Source organism: Apteryx mantelli, chromosome 9 (genome assembly GCF_036417845.1).
Source record: "Apteryx mantelli isolate bAptMan1 chromosome 9, bAptMan1.hap1, whole genome shotgun sequence".
Taxonomy (NCBI): Eukaryota; Metazoa; Chordata; class Aves; order Apterygiformes; family Apterygidae; genus Apteryx; species Apteryx mantelli.
This window is the reverse complement of record NC_089986.1, coordinates 6,875,616-6,898,221: the sequence shown is the minus strand read 5'-3', so window position 1 is coordinate 6,898,221 and position 22,606 is coordinate 6,875,616.

Sequence of the window (22,606 nt, the reverse complement as noted above, 5' to 3'; positions counted from 1 at the left end):
GATTCACATAAATGCCTCATGAAAATGTGCAACAGCTTGGAACCAACACTGAACTGATATTGATAATTTCTTCTGGCTGGCTTTGAACTCCTTGTAGATTTACCCAAAAGTGCATCAGTCCTTCCAAGTATTGGGGGCAGGTATTTATATTTAACATTAGCCATAGATACATATTCAAAATAACATATTCAAAGTATACAAGATTGTCTCAGCTCATTGTATGTGATGGCTATGAGAGCAAACTACTTACACACCAGAAAGTTAAGGGCAATTCTGGAAACATTCACACACTTACCTTTATTATTATACATCATCACACTGAAGTGTTCAGAATAATCAGGCGAGCGTATGCAGGATCAGGGTCCAAGATGCAATCCTCTGGGAACGCATAGTTCTGTTCGCCATAAATTTTTTAAAAAGCAATGAAAAATAGAAGGTTAATTTCAATAAGTACTCAAGATATGGCCACATCTTACTTTATATTTCTTCTATAATAGTACACTTGAAAGAGAGAAAGAGAGCTACAGTTAGTCTTGTTAGGGAAAGATTTGAGCTGTAGATAATTTTTTTTAAGTTTCAGTAACTCATATCTTTTTACAAGTTTGAACTTGATCCTGAAGACTGCTCAGTTCTATTCATTGATTTACTGTCTGTGACTGCATTTTAGTAGTTAAAAAAATAGCACCTAAATATTTTGATGTAATTCACTGAATTTAAAAGAGAAAACTCATTTAATCCATAAATTATGCATCCAAAACTTAAAAATCCTTAGCTGTGTTTAGCAGGGGATGGAGGAAATGTTTAAAGTGATGCAACTGCTACATTTTAAAGACCCCAGAGATCCTGCTAAAGGAGGGAAAAACAAGTACTTTTTTGTGATATATTGATGAAATGACCAGGTGTTTTTTTACTTGAGACAACTGAGAGGTTAAGAGAATGCAAACTAAGACAGTGAAAGGGGAAGACATTTTAGCCAGGTAAATTTTAAAATATGCTTGTTAACATCTGATTGCTTTCAAAGACTAACAAACATTATTAGTGATGCTTTCTTTAAAACAAATGTATTTCCACTGCCTTTAACTAAAAATAAGAGAACATACACTGCCCAGAAAATGCACCATGTGGGAGCACCTCCACAGCGCCTGGGAAGATCAGAGATGAACAGGATTTTAAACCTGGGATGAAACAAAATGATTTTTTGCAGCTTCCTGATTAATTATATTGGTGAAAACAAGCTGCTTAAGGGAATAATAAGGCTTCTTTGGATGAAAGATGCAAATCTAAATTCATGCCCCCTAAATCAAAGACAGAAGTGAAAAACAGCTAAACTTGTGATATTTCTGCATTGTTCAGAATACAGATTGGTTTGGGCTGAGCTTTATTCCCCAAATTGCAGGTCTAGCTATAGTTTCATGATGCAAAGGCTTTGGCAGCGGTTCAGCCTTAAGATATTGCTAGTCCTCATTGCTATCTCATACCTCCATGCTCTGCCCTCCTGGTTGTGCTGGTCCAACTGTTTTTTGTATCAGTGCCGTGAATCAGGTCAGGAAATTGATCTGGCTGAAAAACAACATTCCTAAAACTGTTGGTTTTTTCTTTTTTCCTGTTCCAGCCAGATAACTCCATGGTGGGCTTCACAAGGCACGAGAAGCTGTGGCACAAACGCAGGGACAGAGTGCTCCATTACTGAGGCAGGAATGAATGGAAGGAGAGGACGGCTATACAGTAAGCCAGTATTGCTGCCAAACACATGCAGTAACATGACTTAGAGCCGTATCTCATGCAGATACTCATCACATGTTATATTGCACCAAAGAGAGACAATTCTCCTTTAATTCAAATAAAAGGGACTTGTGGGTTTAGAACAGAAAAGGCTGAATTATCTCCTTTCTCTTACTATGCATTTCTGAGAAGCTATAGCGTTCAGCCTGATGACAGCCATGAAACCCTACCTGGTAGCTAATCCCTTACCTGCTCCTATGGATAATAACTAGTAAGCACAAATGTTGCCTGCAGCGTTTTCTGCTGGGAGGTAGCCCAATTGCTGCAGAATGAAGATACAAACTTGTTGATAATCCAGCAATACTGCGGTTATGTTACCAATCTCGCCCACACCCTGAGTCATGTGCTTGCTGTCGCAGTTCCTTCTTTTTTTTCCCCCGATGAACACATGCGTGCGCTCACATGCATACGTGCACAAACCACACACTGTGGAGTTCAGGAAGGCTTCCTCCATTTAAGCCTAGATTTACCCAGTCTAAATTCTACCTCAGGGTGTTTTCTAAGGCTTAAATGCTTCTGGATGCTGAGAAGCAACTGAAAGAAAACACCGAGCTAGGGATCTCAGTGGCATCTAAACAGGACGAACCTGGTCATGAGAGTGTAGCTTGTTGTAGATACATGGTAAGTATAAATAGTTGCTCCCTAAACAGCAAAAGCTGCTACCTTAGTCTACTTCTGTTGTCTTTGCTACCTCTATCCATTATACCTCCTTTTTTGAGGAGAACTCTCCTAGTTCCTCTGCTGTCTGTTAGCCCCCTTCTCTGCTCAACTTTCTACTTGTCCTGATTCTTGGCAATTTCTCCACCCATACCCCCCCAAATCTCCCTTGTAGATAAAGGGCCAGTCCAATTATAAATCTCTCTTCTGATAGAGTAAATGGTGCGGCTACTTAATGTTAACTCTCTTGTTATATATTTGTGAACCATACTGCAGCTGTTAAGTTGGCGGTGACACCAAATGATGACAGTCTGGTGCCACCACCAGCTGCCCTGGGCTATGATTTTTGACCCAGCAGGAAAAGTCTCCATAGTCCAGTGCTGTGAGTCAGTCAGTTCTCATCTGCTGCTGTGGTAGTTTAGTACTTCTCCCTCTTCCAGGTTGGTGTTGGGCTCTTTTCTTGTTATTATGGTCCTTAAAGTTCTTATTAGGGTATGTAAAAAAAAAAAAAATTGCTTTCCACTGAAGTTTTTAGGAACATTCATTTGCATTTGCTTGCTTTTTCTGCATGCTCATGTACAAATACCTAGAATAACCAAATAAATCTCAATTCTGAGTGTCCGAGGAGAAAACGGGCATCCATCATGTTGTATATGGTTCTCTTTCTTCTGCAAATAAAGCTGGAATTAATTTTCCCTCAGGATAAGCCCATCTGCAGGTGAAAGCTCTTCAGAACTTGAAACATCTGGGGAAAAAGAATACAGCAGCTTCCCTAAACATCTCAAAATCTTCAAAAAGAGTAAAAATAAAGAAAAATCCCTGAGAACAGACGAAAACTTACTTTGAAAGAAAGCCCATGTGGACTGATGGAAATGTTTGGAAGGGAGACTTCCCTAGGGTGAAAAGTGTTGCTTAACTGCAGGATGGTTTGAAATGACCTGTCTGTGCTTCAGCTCCAAATTCAGTTCACTGCTGTTCACCCAAGCAAGCTTGCAGCCAATGCCAGCGAAAGCCAGAATACTGACTTCTCTGGAACCATTATTTTTTTTCTTTTCCTTTATTTTTGGAATTCAGTTCAGAATTAGTCGTCTATTTAAAGCTTTAATCATAAATGAATAACAGTGATAAGGGACATGCTTACTTCTCCAGTAGGCATGCTTTTCTGAGCTATTGCCCTCTGTGCATTGCCCTAATGTAAGTTCTCCTTAATGTCCAGTGCTGAGTTATTTATTTATATGTGTCTCAGAGGGGTTTCAGGGATATAGCTGAGGGTAGAATCTGGCTATGTTATTCTTCTGTGCTTTGTTATAATGAGTGAGTGAGAGAGAAGGATTTCTTTTGTTGGTGCCTGTACTGACTGCAGATTAGATCATGTTTTATTTCTTCTTTGGGACCTCTGATTCAACCTTGCTTTGCCCGCTGCTTACCTAAACCATTTTATGGTGCTCTTGAGTTGTCTGATGACTTCAGTCATTCTTCCCGGAGCACAAAATGTGACAGATTGGTGTTTTAAAATAAGCCTTCAAGGAGTCCCTTATGCACTGGCAGACTCTCAGGATGCACAGTGCAAGCCCAGTCACTTATTCCATTAGGATTTACAGAAGACAAGGCAAAACTGTAAAGCCAGCGCAATGGGAATGTGGCAAACAGGAGGTGATCATCTCCTTTAATTAGCACACGAAGGATGTGTTGTTTCATCAGCTGATGTAGGCAAGAAACTTTTGATGGGCAAAAGTCAGTAGGCTTAGTTATGCAGGCAAAAAAAGTGGGGCAAAATGGACTCTCTCTTATTTTTTATTCTGTGGAACCAGAGGCAGAAAGCTTGCTGGAAATAATATTGCCTCCCTGCTCCTGACGCTTGTTTGGTAAATGAGCATTCCTATGGAGTGGAGACATCCTCCAGTCCTTTTTCCTGCTTTACTTTTCAGCTTTTCTGACTGCTGAGGATTTTTTCACAATTCAAAAGCCCAAAAGAGAAAAAGGCACATACAAGACAACCTGCTTTTTTACCCTTCTTTCCAAACTCTGCCGACTGGATTAACTTTCTATTCGTGTTGTTTATTGTAATATTTTTGCTCAAGTTCTATGGGTCCTAGAGGCCCTTCTACCCGTGATATTTCTGAACTTCTCTTTTCTATCAGGACAGTTATATGATGGGATTGTATATAACCAGAGCAGACATCTCTGATGGTATTGTGTTCTACCTACTACAAGGAGTGACATACCCACATCACTCATATTGTTTAGACTCTCACTGACTTGTTTGGGTGTCCCAACTCAAGGCAAAGCTGCAAAAGCAAAGACAGAATTAGCAAAGTTCCTCTTGACCTTCCACTATCTGCAGACGAAGAGACATGGGTCCATAAACTCAATGTTTAGTTAAAACATAACTGCTGGTACTGTTAAGTTCGTAATGAGGAAAATGAAGGAGAGATCAAAAGATTTGCTTTTCGCAGATTTAATTTTCTTCCTTGTCTTTGCATTTTGGTCGTAAACATTGCAGTTCCCCCTCTGCCCTCCTGTTCCATATACTGAAGATTAAGTTGGGAAATATTTTTAGAAAAGACATAAGTATACAGAAGGGAATATTAGACTGTGACCTTCTAGCTGCTTTTGAATTTTTTGAAAGCTACATGGCAAATGTTCTTAGTATTTCCAAATTCTCAGAAAAAGGAGATTCATAGATTGCTCTTCATTAATTTAAGTGTACAAACTAATTGGCCCCATATATGTTTATTCCATCTCTCCCTCTCATGCATGCACACACAAAGTAAAGCCAACACATATATTCCAAGAGGCCTGAAACAGAGATAATGAATCCACAGTATTGCCTCAATAGTTACTGGCATGGAATGAAAAGTAAACAGCAAAACAGGAAAAGGAAGGCTGAAACTAGATTAAACAGATTGCTGCATTCAAGAGTGTACAGTCATCTGGGAACTTAATGAAAAAAAGAGTTGAGAGAAAGTTAAAACAAATAGCATACAGGCCTCTCTTGTATTTTTTAAAATCCTTCACCAGCTGTGTGGTAAAATGCCATTAACAAACTAGCATGCAGTATAAAACTCTGAAGATACATAAAATTAACCTTTCATTCACTAAGGTAAGCAAACTATCAGGTTATTCCTCATCACTGGAATTCAAATTAGGCCTATACCATTTGACAGGAGCTGGAATAAGGGCATCAGAAATACAAAAATGGAGCTTCTTTGTTTCAGTCACAGGGTAAAAAAATATTTTTTTCAGGATAAACACATGTTACCAATAGAAATTTATGCTGTGTGTATGTAACGCATATATGCTGGCTTCAATTATCAGCAAAAAGAGGTGTGCAAAAATCAAGGTGATTTAAAAACCTGGCCTATCACCAAAGCCAGCTAGATCTCTCACGATTTCTATCATTTGAAGCCAAAATCTCCTGTTGAATACTCGAATCCTCTTTAATCCTGATTTGGATTTGAATCCTAGGTCCTAGATTAAATCAAATCCAGATCTTAACATGTTCTTTCCAGACTCTTTCTGATCATAGGATAACCCTATAGAAATCATCTGGCATTACTTCTGTAACGATTTCCAAGGACTGCAACTAGGAATCTTGCTACTTTCTGGACTGACTTCACAGAGATACATTTTCAGTTTAGGTGATCTAGCCAAAAAATAAGATTCCTAGCCTCCTTCACCACTATTTGAGGTGCATATATTTGGAACAGTGAAAACTATCTTAGCTTAAAAGTTCTATTGGTACAACCCATCATTTCAATTAATCAGTACTTTTCCCCTCTCATTGGGCTCTCCTTGATCTTCAAGAGCAGTAAAGCAAGCAACTTACCCACAATATTTTTGAGTCCTGCTGTCACCACATTGACTGAAAGAACTTTTTGGAGGAAGAAAATGCATTGCTTCTTACTGGACAGGAGGAACAGGAAGAAACTCTTTTCAAGTAAGTTAAACAAAAACACATCTGCTCTTGCTCTGATACAAACACTTCTAACCAACCCTGCAGACCACTATCACCACAGAGTCTAAAAGCTGGAAGTGGAAGTCTCCCATTATGCTATCAAAGACATTGCAGTTGGGCATGCACTGTCTTTCTGATGGATTGTATAATAGAGGACACATCTTCCTTAAGTATCCCATGAAGTCTTCTGTTTCAGGCCAGAAAAAATCTCATTTGAATAGCTCAGCCTGAGCTAATGGATCCCACAGGCTCACCTGTACAGCCTGTGTTACAACTGAAGTTACTTAAGAGCCAGAGATGCCTCTTCCGAATTCAAACTCAGGTAGCTGTGATCTGGCTTGCTACATTTCCAATGATATTTTAAATAGGTTATTTTTTTTTTTTTTAATCCTTGACCAATATTGTGTAGCAAGCATTGCTTAACCTGTTTCAAAAATTAGCTGTATTTCAATTTTCAAGAGATAGAGATCCAGATAAAACTACATGACCTCCAATTCTTCTGCATGACAGGTGTTATAACAAAATACAAGGAGAATTTGGAAGGCAATGGTTGTAATTATTTGTAGTACTAGCATCCATAGATTTTAGGAAAAGGGGTGGTTCTTGTCAAAGTCACCACTTCTGTTCTTCTAACAAACAAGACTTACTGCCTCTGTGTAACAAAATCTTTCTTCTATAAAAGGAGCTCTGACATACCCATCTATATAAGTAGTTGGACTGCTGAAAGCCCTTTGTAGCTTAACTATGGAGAGAAGATGCTAATAAAGCAGGAACTCAGATTTTTAAATTGCAGTGGAGCTCTTGGTTGCTGTGAAGGTGGAAGAGAACTTCTCACTACACCAAGAAAGCCCAGACTCCTACACGTAACTTATACAGACTTATACGTAGCCCAGGCTCCATTAAATTGGGTCCTCTTTGGGATCACTGGCAAGCTAAGGTCAATGCTAGGGCGGTTTGTGCTGTAACCGTCTGAACCTGTGAACAAACAGGAGATTTCTAGTTCTAGTACAGCCAGTATCTTACCTTCATCTGTGCAAATATTCTCCCAGAAAAGTAGAAAAGATATTTTGAAGAAAATACACATTATAAGTGGACATGTTGTGATTCCATCTATATGAGCCATAGAGACCAAAGGTCATTCCACAGAAATGAAAATGCCCTTGCTAGACATGAAGCCGTGATAACACAACAGACAACAGGTTTATATATAGAAATCAGACAGTGGCTCCCTGGTTGCTATCATTTCATTTTTTACAGATTCCAGGTACACATATCATAGAAACAGTATTAAGACACTAGAAGCCTAAGCTATAATGCTCATCTCTGTCTTTCTAACCTTAGAGATTATTCCTCAGGCTCCACTGAGAATACAGGGAACTGTGCCTATTTTAGCAACCATATCAGAGGACAAATTCGCAGCCAATCTTCCCCCAGCTGCTGGAGGAGGTGCTGCTCCCTCCTGCACCTAATAGGTTTTCAGCCCCCACTTCATGGATCCCCCTGCCCCCTCCATCCTGGAAATGCTTAAAGACCTGAAAGTTTACAAACCAGGTGATTTCTCTTTGAGCTCCCTGCTGAGCACTCAGCTGCAATCTCTGCACCCAGTGGAATGCAGGTGGCAGATAGCAGTCTGCAATTACTTCAAGGACTGCAAATAGAGGGAAAAAGTACTCAAAGAGATGAAATCCTGGTCCAAACGAAATCAGAAGGAATTTAGCTGTTTACATGAATGGAGCCAGGATTACCCCTCTAGCCAAGATGATAAGACCTCAAAGTTTATCTATACATTTACTCTTGTTTTCTGCCAGCAATAAACACAGTAAAAAGTAAGATAAAGAAGTATCAAAGGAGCTGACTGTGCTACAAGGGATGTTTCTCCTAGCTGCAGGCCACAAGATTATCCTGCACAAAGCAGTAAGTATGAAAGCCGTTGTGCAAACACTACGCACCATTGTTTACTTTGTCATATCACAGCTAATCATAACCCTTTCAAAACGCTGACCAGATGTTATGGAAAGCACCACACTGTCATTACTATGGAAGGTAATCGCTGCTAGATTGAGGAGATCACTTAAACCACTTTGGCTATGGTTTATATGTGTTGTTGTATGACACTTCAAGGCTCATCTGCTCTTAAGAATTAAATTTAATTACAGACAAGATCTGTTCTGGATATGAACTGTGACATAATGCTAAGATCTGACCGTTATCTACTATGCCGTACATGACACTATCATAACTTTGTACTCTGTGCTTTGGCAAGGGAGAAAGCCTCTTCCCAAGTGCTGTTGTAAACGGTATTGCCACTGTGCTACATGAGGGTAGGGCTCTGTCAGATGAACTGGTGGTTTTAAGATGTTACTGGCCACAGCTATCTGTCTTGCTTAGGACAAACCCATTTACACTGTTACAGTAGATGAGGTGTAACCCAGAGGTATCAAATTTGGTGCTCACGAGCTGATACGTGTATGTGCAGCGTCCATTTGTTTGAGGCTTTCTTTATCTGGGATCATCCCAGATCTCTGACCGTCTGTCCTCTAGAAATCCTAGAGAAATGGTATTTGACCTCAAATGACCACTGATGATTTACTGTCCTGACAGAATTGTCACATGAGGAAAGAAGGCAGAGCTGAGGAAGCCACGGAGATGTCTGCTACCTGGCTGCTGAAGGCTACTGCTTTTTTTAGTAGAGTTGGCAGAACACCTTTCTGGACTACACACAGGTCAAGGTCTGGCATATTAGCTGAAACCATCAGTAAAAGTGGATTTGCACTGAGACATTACACGGTGAACTGGAGCAGCAGGACTCTGGTAAGGGGCAGTTAGCAGCCACAGAGCTGGGGTGGACAGAAGAGCAGCTAGTGGTTTCAAATCATTTTCCTTCCTGAGTACGAGGTGGGGCCCTTCGAATCTTTCTGTGCCTCTTTTTCGTAAAGATGCTGACACAGGCACTTCTTTCCTTGTTTTTTTTTTCTCAGGAAAAAATACATTGACAGGTTACGCTTTTCAAAAAGTTTCCTCTATATCAGGAGATTTAACCCATATTAAATTTGTGTTTTGTATTCTGATTTCTGCTTGTTGCAAATAGCCCAGGCTTGAAGGCACTGAGAAGAAAGCTCCCAGGCACAGATACACCAGAGGCTAAAAGGGCGTTAGCTTTCCCAGTCCTGATGGACATGACGTGTTGCAGAGTTCATCCTTCCCGTCATGTGGTCTGACACAACGGGAAGAGAAAGAGAGAGAATTACGCAGCTCTGCATCCTCCTGGGGAGCTCTCCCATGCACGCAGTGCACCGGACACAGCCCGTGTGTCAGGAGACTCCAGTTCTGTTTCCCTTCTTCTCACAGTGAATCATCTCCAGTAATCGAATGCACCAGTAATATAAAGGTGAATCAGATATTCTCAGCCATTTAATGCCCTGAGATCTGCGCCTGGAAATGTACTGCAAGTTGAGGACTGTTGTTGTCAGCTTCCAGTTACTTCGGTAGGGTCAAGATCAGGAGGAGCCAAGCCCATGGAAGCAGGGTCATTTCTCAGCTCTTGCTCTGTTTGCTGAAACTGTTACTGCCCTTGCTTTTACGGTTACCAAGACAGGCATCAATGTATAAATCAGCGCACTTCAATCTTGCTGAGTCTGCTAGACAAACTCGCACAGTCCTAGCAGAGGTGTGAACTTCCCCAATTAATCTTAATGAAGTGTTAACTTCAAAGCTGAGCTGTAGCCATTTATAGGTTAACAGAACCTTAGAGGAAAAAAACCTGCCCAGCTTGACTTACTAGAAAATAGCTCTAAGGGGACAGGGAGAGGATTGGTCAAATTTGGTGACTATTCCGGGATCTGGAAAAAGTCCCACTTCACTGACAGCCTTTGCTTGTGCACCACTTCCATTGCAGCTGCATTGTTAAGAGACTACAGGGTCAGGCAGCCAGACTGGAAAAATCGTACAGTGAATGCATGCTAAAAATATCACTGGAATGGAGCAGATGGAGCAAGATAAGGAGGCCTGGATGATAAAGGCTAAGAGAAACTGTGCAAACTTATAGAGCCCAGTGATGACCTTGCTCATGCCATCCTTTACCTTATTGATGCTAGTGAAATGTCAGAGTCAAATTCAGCTTCTCAGCCCGGATTTAATTTATGTATTTTCAGAGTCCTCAGCTATGTAGTTAATGACTTCAGGATGCAGATCTGTTATCCTGAAAGCAATAAACTGTATGCTTCAAACTGGTCTGTAGATGATGCTTGTGGAATCACTATTACATTTTTACTAGCATCACATTCAGCTATGGTTGCATTAGTGCATTTGGACATGTGTATCCATATCGTGGATACAGGTCTTTCATTTGGAGGAGTCTTAAAACATTGTTTTCCTGATACAATGACATTAAAGTGGAGCCTCTGCAAGGAAATCTTCCTTGACATGTCTCTACCTGAGTTTGCCTGCTGGAGGGATATGACTTGCAGCCAAGAAGCCCACATAAGAATTGGGGAGGAAAGATGTGGCTTGTGGAACGAGGTCCAGTCTTGAATCCAATCAGTATGTACTCACTTCCTATTTTCAGCTTAAACTGATTGAGCTTTTTGCTCATTCCTACCCTCTAAAAGAGGGTGAATGCATTGAGCTGGTGCAGTTTCAGGGACCATATAAACAGCCTGGCAGAACCCTCCCTGGAGGGTTTCCAGGGATGCATCCCCAGCTCAGATTTGCATGACTTCTGCATTCAGATGCTCCAACAAATGAAAACAGAGGTGCCTCATTTTTAACTGTCAAAGGCAACAGAAAAAAATATCACTCATTTGAAACAGTTGATCTATCCCAAAAAGGCAAAGTTGCTATGCAGAGCAGTGCAGATTTGCATTCCAGATATAAGAACTTAAACATAAAAAAGGAAGATTCTTCCTGGCACTTTATTACAAGCTCCCTTGAAGACCTCTGACTCAGCTGATTACTAATCGCCAGAACATGCCCACATTTGCCTGTGTAAGCTTTTAAAATATAAAAATGGAAAGAAAAGAGTAATTATTCCTATTCTGAGAAGCTCAAAAGTAAATGGCTATGTTGCTGTGTATGCTGGGTTTTGTTTATAATACTGTTTTTTCCCCCCGTTATTAGCTACTATTAACTAACAAAAAGCAGGAGTTCACTGCTAGCTTTCCACCATAGGGTTTGTCTGAACTCCCCTCTGCCCTCACCGTGCTGCTAGTGGTAACAATGGGGCACCATATTTGCAAAATTTTAGTTTATGACTAAAAGATGGATGCTGGTCGGATGCTGCAGAACAGCTGATGGACGAGAACAGTACTTCCACATCGCTGGGATTTTCTTCTGAGTACCTCAAAAGCAACTCTGCTCATCAGGGCCTGGAAGCAGTTATTTTCCCATTGCAAAGTGATTTCATGCTAGCAGTTACAGTGCGTTCTCCTTTCTCTGAAACATGTCGCATTAGGCAAGATAGACTGTTAACGTGAGCTTGGTATCAGTGGTCAGGTAAAGCCAATAGCAGAGTGAAACTGGGGAAGGGCGAGAGGACGCACTCCTTTGGGCAGCAGCGGGTCACCAAGTGCTGGGGGTAGGAAGCAGTTATTTCACCGACGCAGTTATAACATGACCGGGGGAAAGGGTCTCTCAGCAGCCTCAAGCTGTTAGATCTGTTGAGCTGTAGTGACACTTTGCTCTCCGTCACGAAACCTAATTTACAGCGGCCAATAAGTTTTCTCTTTCCCCACTCAGGGAGGCTCTATTTCTTCATTGCGATAGGAATGCTGGCGGCTGTTTGCTGTGAAGTGCAAGCGGCGCAGGCTGCCGGCGAGCTCGGTGCTGCTCGGAGGCTGCGCTGCTTCTCCCCGGGCTCTTCCAACAGGAAGGCTCCGCTTGCCGCTGCGCTCCTTGGCCAGGAACAGGTTGCTGGTTGCTAATCCGGTTCCCGTCGCCTCCTTCCCGGGACGTGTGTTCAGGGGGGACAGTCTGGCCTGCACAGAGTTGGACTTAATCCTTGAAGGACCAGCTGCTACAAAAGCTAAGCCTTCAGCAGCACCCAGTACGGTAACAATGTCTATGCTTTTCGGTAAGGTCCAACTTGAAAATCTGGCCGTGCTGGGTTCTCCCAAAACTCTGCCCTTGATGTGTATATGGGAATGCAGTGGAATAGCTGCACTTGGGCTTGTCAGGTACAGCCTATACGTTTCTGGGTTTTAATTGCATACCTCATATTCTCTTCATTTAGAGGATTTTGCACAGACCAGAAACTAACTACTAGGAGAAATAATGACTCTACGTTTTACAGGTTAACAATTAAGGTTTAAAACTTCACACTATTTCTTCTCTCAATTGTTACCATTTACATAGTAACAGCAGAAAGAAACAATGCACCTCGCAACAAAAAAAAACCCTATTGAATGGGAAAAAACAAGTGCTTCCCAAAGGCTGCTCTGCAGGCCTGCCAAGACACTTATAAATAAGTTATGTTGTTGTATTTTTCTTCCCAATCCGATTTGCATAGCAATAGAGCTTGCAACAGTTTAAATTCAGACCAATGAATATACTCTGTCTGTTTAAATACCAGATCACTAAGGCTACAGCAGCACAAATTCTTAGTGTCCCTCATCTCCTAGTAAACTCAGCACTAATGAACAAAGTGGCATGAGTGCGCATGCTTGTGCCTACGTGCGCTTGTGTATGTATATATGGAATAACGAAGTAAACTATGACTCCTCGCTCTGAAAAGAGATGACAGAGGGAGGAATATGGTAGAAGTCTGCACTGTCAAGTGTCATGCAGAGGGTGAATAAGAACTGACCGCTCGCCCTCTGTTTCACTTCAAGAGCTAATGGGTATCAGAGGAAGCTAGCAGATACGAGGTTCAAAACAAACAAAGAAGATGTGGTTCTTCATATCATTTAATTATGCTGTGAAATTCCTTGCCACAGGACACTGTGCTAAAGATTTACATGGGTTGAAGGGAAGACTGGGCAAGTTCAAGTAAGGGATATCCATTGACAGTTATTAAATATAAAGTCATAGCTCTCGCTCGCTGAGCTGTAAATGGTCAGAGGTTGAGGGGGGTGTTTGAGGGAAATATCACTTCTCTGTCAGCATATGCCTGCTCGACTCGACTCTTACACTCTTCCATGAATATCTGCTTTTGACTACTGCTGGAGAACAGGATATGGGGGGAGAGGGATCTTGGTCTTTTCTCATGCGATATTTTCAGGTATCACGTAAATCCACATCTGAGCATATGCGTTAACAGCTTTGGGGCAGCGTGGAGCATCAGCCTCACCAACTACTTCAACTGGAGGGCCAGGGATGTGATGATACCGTTCCTATTTAGGTGGATCAGGATCAAGTTCTGAAGATGAAGACTGAGATGAGCAGATCAATGGATTGCAATTGTAGTACCTGCAGACAGGCCTAGTCACTAAGTAGCGCTTTGCACAGGTCTAAATATTCATGCTTCTGAGATCCAATACAGGACTAATACCATGGCTTAAGGTGGGCCTTTCTGTATTAACCTCTTTCTGAACAGAATAAGTTCCCAGAGACCCAGTATATCTTTCACTTTTGGCTCCCACTGAAATGTTTCATTTTTAGTAAAATAAAATAGTAAAATGAAGATAAAAAACAAAATAGTGATCTATTTTAACATGTAGATTCGTGGAAAGAAGTCTGTTGGAGCTGCCTGTTACAACTACAGTATACATAATATACTAATGCTTTTCAGCCTTTCATAGTGTGGCCTTGATTTTAACAGACTATGGAAAGGCAGAGAAGTGCTAATGTGAATCATGGACAATCACGTGAATCACTTCCCCTTGCAACTCTGATCACACAGCATACTCTGGCAGGCACAACAATAACATTTATGGAAAAATAATGGCAATTATATCATTAATGTGTTAAGCGGCTGAAAATAAGACCACCACCACCACGCTATTCATTCCCTCTCTGTGGACCACTAATGATATATTTACTAAGCTTGCTGAGCCATAGGAACATACAGTCCTGTAATTAATAGCTTGAGTCATTCAAATGAAAATTTTCTACTCTTAAATTCTATGACTCTAATTAAGAACATTAAAGAAATCTATACTTGCTACATACTTTTTTGTAACATTATTGTTTTGCATATTACCTTTATGATATTACTGTTTACAAGACTTGTAAGGGGTAAATGAAATAATGAGAGTACTTGTTGCAAAAAAAGAAAAGTTTATTGACCTAAATTCATAGGTCAATATTACACACCATGGATCAAAGTAAGAAAATAAGTCCTTTTCCCTTTTCCTACTGATGCAGTACCAAACTCTGTTCTTAATTAAAAGTGCAATTGCCATAATTGCAGTGTAGGATGTTGAGACTTTTGTTCTATTATTAGGCTGGGTAAACAAAGTGCAAAGAAGGATCTGAGGACTTCAAGTGTCAGCATTCAAAGAAACGCCTGGGTTTCTGTCGTACTCAGCAGAATCGGATGATGATCATGACACTGCAAGAAAATGGATTTGGCTCATCAAATCCAGCACTTCATCTCCCTTATGAAAAGTCTCTCAGTTAGAATGAGAAAGAAAAAATGGGGAGCAATGGACTGCAAATGACAAACTGCAGAGGCAGGAGTGACAGCAAGTCGAAAACTCACTGCAGAAGGCACCACTGTATTAGCAGCTCTCTCTTTCTCAGAAGTGGCAAGGCCAACGGCTGGCTAGAAATGGAAGACTAGTGTGGACAGAAAGAGAAATGACCTGAACTTCTACCCATGATCTGATCTGCAGCCAAAGCAAAAATTTAATTTGTAACTTTAAATAGTCAGTCCCATTACTTCAGAGTGATTTGCTGTTCTCAGTGCTTTTCGTTTCAGTCTGATGTTAAATTTCCATAGGAAAAGCATTGTACCTCTGCAGACAATAAACCCCATGAAACTGTGGTAATAAATGAGCATGGAATGGAATAGCTCTCATTCAACAGCTTCCTGTTGGCTGCATTACCGCCTTTCTCGATTATTGCAGCTTCCTCCCCAGCCTGCCTCAGTTCCTGGAGGAACACAGTAAAATGCACCCGAGGCAGTTTAGCCCTCAGCTCGTTCCCACTAACTCACTCTAGCAGACTTGAACATCCTGACCTTACTTCCTAATTCTGTACCATACTCTCTGCATGTGAAAAAAAGAAAAATATTGTATTATTTCAATCCATTATTATATGTTAATAATTTTATTGTTATCCTAGCTGTTTTTTTCAATGACACATTATGTCCAGACATCTTTGCAGGGGACGTTGCTGAAGATAGACATAGTGAGCTAGTGGACAAGGACTGACAAGGACATTGTCTGTGCAGTTACCAGTGGTGAGACTATAAAGATACCTTCTCATACACATCATATTGTATCTTGCTTTGTGTCCAAGCTTACTCTTTCTGTCAGTCAATAAACAATAGGTTTATACACCTTCTAAATGTACTGTTCCCACTTTCATTTCCTCTATCACTTCCAATCCAACTCAAAGTCTTCCCTAAGACTCAAGAGATGCATAGACATTCAAAGTATTACTGCCATGTCACGCTCAAACAACATATGCCTAAAGTGACTCTGGCTTTCCTAAACTGACCCTTTCCCAAAGCTTTCCTCATACAGGCTGTCTTTTTTGTATTAACCTTCCAGCTAGCAAGTTCATCAAGGAAGTGACTCCTAATTTCAGCATGATTTAATCTCTGTGTCTTGGACATCTCCAGGGGACTGAGACGAGGGGCACAACCAGCTGCTGTGGCCACTGGCAAACTGACAAATAGTTGTTGGGAACCAGTGTAGGAGGTGGGCAGCAACCACAGGCAGAACTGGAGGCACCCAGAAGCTCCATCAGTGCCTGGGTGGGTTCCCAGTGGGGGCAGTTGGGCAAAAGGAGATTTGGGACAAGGTGGGACAGGAGGGAGCGCTAGTTTGGGAAAGGGAAACCGATAGGGGCTGGCTTGGATTAGTGGGATTGGATGTGAAGAGATTTGGAGCAAAGTGGGAGGCAGAAGATCAGAAACTATGAGGGATTTTATGTAGAAGAAGTTGAGGGACACGTAGGTAAATTAAGGCTTGGGTGGAAAGATTTCAGATCATGGAGAAAGGGCGTATCTGGAGTAGTAGCAGCTTGAGGGGATTTGGTTCAAGGGGGGAAAGAAGGGTCTGGACTGGAGAAAGAAATCTTAGAGCTAGTGGCTCTAGGAAGGGCTGGGGATGAAAGGGTCATGCTGGGGTGGGAAGAACTTTCTGGACAGGAGGGATGATCAGCAGGAAGCTCGGCATTTGGAAAGATAGGGAAGCTCCTGGAGGTGGCGTTTCAGAGGACTCCAGCTCTGCACAGAAACAGGGCGATAACTGGTGACTCTGAAAAGAAGGTGTCAGTGGTACCAGGGGCTTCGCTACTGCCTCTTGCTCGAATGGTCTCTTCATCTTTTCTTCCTTACAACACCTTACAACATCTCTCCAGAGACTACCCCTGATCCTACAACCCCATCTCTGTCCTCTCCTTTGCTCTCAGTAAGTATATGTCACCCTGCTTACATCAAGTATCTGTTTTATTGAATGGGGTCCTTTTTTCCCTGCATCTGCTGCCTGAGTGCTTCTAAGGGAAAGCGAACTTTTTTGCTGATGGGAACAGTCGTACATTTGCTTTTCAGCTCAGAATGTTGAATGCTGGGTTGTAAAATTTAGCATGTTATATGTCGAATTGTCTTACAACTATTAATAAAGAAAACCTCATTGTTTTTACAAGATTGCTACCTGTATTAGATATTATATAAATTAAATACATATAATACATAGTATATATAAATATAAAATACTATTGGCTTGATTTATCATTTAAATATAGGCCCATTCAGTGAATTGAGTTCAGGAATGGACCTCATTTCTGCCGAGGATCTAGTACTTCTTCCGATCTGAAGTCTTTTTATAGCTTAGCTACTACAGAAGTCAGTCTACAGGAGAGCTTGTCAGCTCAGCAGTACTGCTTAAAAAGAGCATCTGACTTTCACACTCTTTTTATTCACTACATTTCATTGAACACCAGACAATGTAAAATATCTCAGCTTTAGGCCCCTGTTACATGGTCTTGGCCTTCCATAACACCCTTGTTTCACCAGGACCTGGTGAACTCAAGAAAGAAAAATATCCTTTACAGATGCATTTGTCAACGAAAGTAAAAATTGTATCTAGAAGACTCACTTAAAGAGATTACGGTGACTATGAAACTTGTCACCTGCAAATACAGTGTCAGCTCAGCTGCTTCTGCCTGGTATATTCTTACTGTTTTACAAAATGACATGACTACTAATGTCAAACTCTTTTATATTGGTGAGGCAAGGGACAAATCACAGCTTAGCTTTTTTCCCCTCCTAAATCTCAGGTTGAGTTTGTACCCTAGGCAGTTACAAAAGCGATCTCTCAGCTTGTAAAACAGGAGATTTTATGTGGAATCATAGCACGTCAGTCCAAAACTCCACCAAGGAGTCATCTTCCTGCCTGAGACTGCACTCTAAATAGCCTAGATGAGGTCAGCCACAGACTTGGTAGCAGTCTGTAAAGATAACCATTGGTTTCAGGACACGATGGGCCCAGACCAAGGATCCCAAATCTGGGGAGAGATCATTTGCTCAGCCCCGGCTCTGAGATGCAAGCAGCAGGGCTGTCAAAAATGTGGATAACTGGAATTTGTATCAGGGTGATGATGATGTAATTTGTACAGCTGGGACATCACATGAAAGCCAAAGAAAAATAAGAAACAACACATTCATAAACACAGACACACACTCACTATCGGGAATTTTCACCTCAGGAAACCACTGTGGCGCACTGTTCCTGCCAGTAGTGTGTCTGCAAATGTCACCCAGCAGCAATGCCTTACTCCACCAGCAGCCCCAGAAAACAGAGGCAACCAAAATGGTGATGAGAAAGAGATTGCCACATACTTTTGAAACAAGTCAGGGATCAGACCCATCGGGAGAAAAATTATGCAACAAAATAAACAACTTTTGCCAAGAAAACCAAGACTGAGGAAGTTGCTTGTGCCAGTCCTGGTCACAGAGGAGAAAGCTCTGTTTCTCTGGGACAGGACAGCAGAGCTGGATTCAATATTTGCTTCTCCTATTTGTCTACTTCCTTCTCTACTTACCGCTTTGGATAACTATTTTGGCCAAACTGGTGATCATACCCAAAGCCTCCCCTGTGAAATTGTGTCTGGCTACACACAGGCTGTATGTCTGCCTGAAACAACTATACTAAATTTTAGCAGGTATATGCAGCACGGGAAAACAATTTCTTTACTCCAGAGAACCCCCATTTTCTTCTTTGACTTAAGCTTACAGAAGCTTAAGAAGCTTGTTGTCTATTCTTACAAGTAAGAGCTCTCTTACCTTTATACTAACAATAAAACTGTATAGCATATAACAATATATATAACAATATAACTATATAGCATATAACTGTATAATAATATAACTATTATTACTATTAAATATTAACTATTACTATAACTATTAAGACTAGCGATTAGAGAAGGAAAAATTACAGGCCCAGGAAAATCTAATTTCATTTTCTACTGTATGTGAGCACACCTCTGTTGCCCATTAAAACAAGAGGGTTGGCGTTGGGAGACCAAGCCAAAGGGTGCACCTTCAGATAAAGGTAGCAGAAGACACAGAGACTCATGGCTGTCTTACTCGAAATAAGAGCCTGCAGGGTTCCCTCACTAGAAAAGTCTCTTGAGTTTCAGCTGCTGGTGTCCTGCTGATGGTGGGACACAAAGTAATATTAGACAACCCAAATTCAAACCCTACCTCATTTTCTGAGGTCTATTCAACCTCCAATGGCTCTGCTGGCATTGTTAGCAAATTTGCCAATCACGGTGGTAATCACAAGCCTGCTAGGAAATGAAGTCACAAGAATAACTGAAATAACTTCAGAAGAACCTTCAGCAAAACATTACTGATGTAGGCTGAATTAGAAACAGTGGAAAACTCTGTATCTCATTACAAGTTGCCACAATATGCAGATTAAAAAAATAATCTGGTTGGTGGCGCCATATGCCACTTCAGGTGGACTGAAGAAGGACTTGGCTCTGCAGAGTATTCACAGCATTTTAACAGGTTAATACTGGCAAGTTTATTTAATACTCTGAGCTCAGTTCCTGTTGGCTAATGTTAATGTTGGCACAATTAGGCTGATGAAAACGCTGTGCAGACGTTTTCTGGTGATCCAGTCCCTCCCCAACACTTGTAACTATCAGATAATAAACTCTTTTTCCGTGGTTGCTCTGGTTGGTGATTCACTGAAGATTACTTACTCTAGTTTCTTCACATCCTTTTGTAATGTGTCTGGCCTTCTTACTAACTCTGTACTTTTGTCTCAGCAGCTCCAGTTATTGCCTGGTCAGGACTTCTCCGGGATTTCTTGCGGCTGATGCAGGAGCAGGACTGAGCTAGGAGGGCACCAAGCAACGGACCTTCGCATCCCAGGCTGGGGCCGTGGCGGGTTTGGGAAAGCGGAGGGCTAAGCTGCAGAGCAGGGGTAAAGACTCCCAGTGGTGACAACTGACACACTGCTCATCTCATTACTTTTTTCATTTGAAATTTTTACAGGTACTTCACCTTGCTGGAATTTAGCTTCTTTTAATGTGAGCTTTTTCGCTACGTTAGACTTGCGTTACTCCTCTATAGCTGATTCCCTGTCATTATCCTATGCAGCTGGTTCCCTGTTATTATTTACTAAATGCTACATTGAAACATGATCCTAAGTTTAAACTCTCACCTTATTTAAATCTCTGTTTAGAATTATCAGAATAAATCATAATTTTCCTACTGGAGGTTAATTAATTCTTGTCCGTTGTTTCAACCTCTAACAGCTAAGCTTTGCTATCTGGTTTTAATCTTGCCCTTACTTTTAATTAAGCTCACCTTACCCTATAATCATTGCTAGGGTAAAGTAGAAAAATGAGAGGTGGATGTGGGAAAACCAATGGGTTTTAAAGGTGTCTGTTCAATGTGCGGGCGGAGAGATTTCAAAAAAGCAGCCCCTAAACCGATTACTGCTTGCAAGACCCAGAAGGCAACAGCCAGACCTCTGCTCCCTGAAGAGTCGTGGCTTCACGTGGTGGGAACACGCTTTCAGTTCCCTTGGCAGCAACCTCTAGCATCACTATGAAGGGCAGAGCAGGTTTTAGCTGCTCTGCTCTCCCCCATACCTGCTCTTTTACAGCTCAGCAAGGAGGTCTGAGATTCGGGAGCGTTTCAGCATTTTAGCTTTCTGTTCTGCAAAGGCCTGTGTCTATGGGGTGGAGAGTAGACTATAAAACGACGTGTTGGAAGCAGTTTTAGTCCCCTGGCTATGTCTGGACTGAGGAACGTGGGTTTCACAGCATTCAGACAGCTCCTCAGCCTGGGTGTGTTGTCTGCTCGGTGCCCAAGTTCCAGGCTTTTCTCTGTATTTTCACTTTTATGAGAAGGAAATCTGTATGTGTGGGCCAGATGGGGGTCACTATGTTGTTTAATCAGATTCTGAGTCAGGATATCAAGGACCAAAGCCCAGGGACATCTGGTGGTATGTACCCATGACTCATCTGAAGCATCACCTGGTAGAAGTCCCTATTGCCAGTGAGGGAAGAGGCCCTTGATGTGATCTGCAGAAACCTGGCTGCTCCTGTTGTCCTGGCTTTTCTTTTCTTTTAGCTGTTAGAGCATATTAAATAAGCATTTTCCCAGTGTTTCTCTTCCAGCTCCTGCTTTAGTTGCCATAGGGATGGCCTGTGACTGCGACTGGCAAGGATCTCAAGGCCATCTCTCTGGTGATGTGATGTCTGCTGTCAGTGAGTGAAAGCCCCTACTCATTTGCATTTCACAGCTCCAGTGATGTTTATTGCCAGCATCAGAGCAGATTAAAAGAATGATTTGTTTTACTTAATCTATTTTTTTTTCTGCAGGCCAGTTACAAATCTATTTTGTATTCTCTTCTGATAGAAGTCAACATGAATCAAGCCTAGAAACTCGTCATCTGAGGCAAAGAATACACTGTTGACCTTATCTCCAATCACAAGATGTCATGTAGATTTTCAAGAAGCATAAAGGAATTGATCTGTGCATGCAGGGGATCAGTGGTTGACTGTTTACTTCAAAAGACATTTTTGCAGAATGGCATTAGTCCTTCACATGCAGTAGAAAATGAGGAAAGTAGCCTTTCTTGGGCTGCATTGCTTTAGTTTGCAAAAGAGTATGTTGACAACATTGCTCTGAATTAAAAGATAACACGCCCAAGGTGTGTTAAATATGGTACTCAAAGAAAAGAATAAAGGCAGTATTTTAAGGAGTGTCCAGACTATGAGTGATTCCTTCCTCCCACTGGGTAGGGAGCAGAGCTTCCTTCCATTTTTTGTCCATCCTGAGCAATTTAGGACATGTCTAAACTGCAGGACCAGCAGCGCTTCCTGCTTGTGGATTACACCCAGGCATGCAACTTTCCACTCTCTTCCCCTGTATTTTGGTTTCTATGGGAAGGAAGTGGAGGCATATTACTCTCCATCCAGGTTTCCAATTGAGCAAGACTGCAGGAAAGATCTGTAAAGAACATTTCCCACACAGTCTACACATTACCAGGATGAGCACTGCCCCATCTTTCTGAGAATAGAGTTGTCTTCATTTCTCTGTCATTCCCTGCTGGTCTTACTCCTTGTGTTCCCCTTGTACCTTTTAATTGCTTCCCTATTCCATTGCTACCTTTGCTTTTTCCTCTCCTCCCTCTCTCCTCACCTCCTGCTCCGTCCTCCCTCTTCCCTTGGTCTCATATGTCCTTTCCGTTGCTCATATGGGTGAAATTTCCTACATGAATAGGGATGGTCCTGCCCACTAGGTAGGAAGGATTGATAGAGAACAAATGGATGCACAAACAGACGAAAGCTGCGTTGCACAATGCAGTAGAAGCACGGTACCGTACCGCAGGATCCGACGCCAGCGTCACTGAGACTGATGTGAAGAGCTTCTGAATACCCACAGCAGCAAAATCAGGTTCCACCGACTGATTTAGAAGGACAAAAAGCTTTCCGCCCCGGCAAATCAAAGTGTAGCAGTTACATCTGTGAGAAATAACGTAGCTTAATACAGTACTTAAAACTTAATGGGTCTTGCTTGTTCTGCTTGCGGCAACATTTGTGTGTGTTACCTCCTCGAAAACTGTGAGGCTCTTGTTA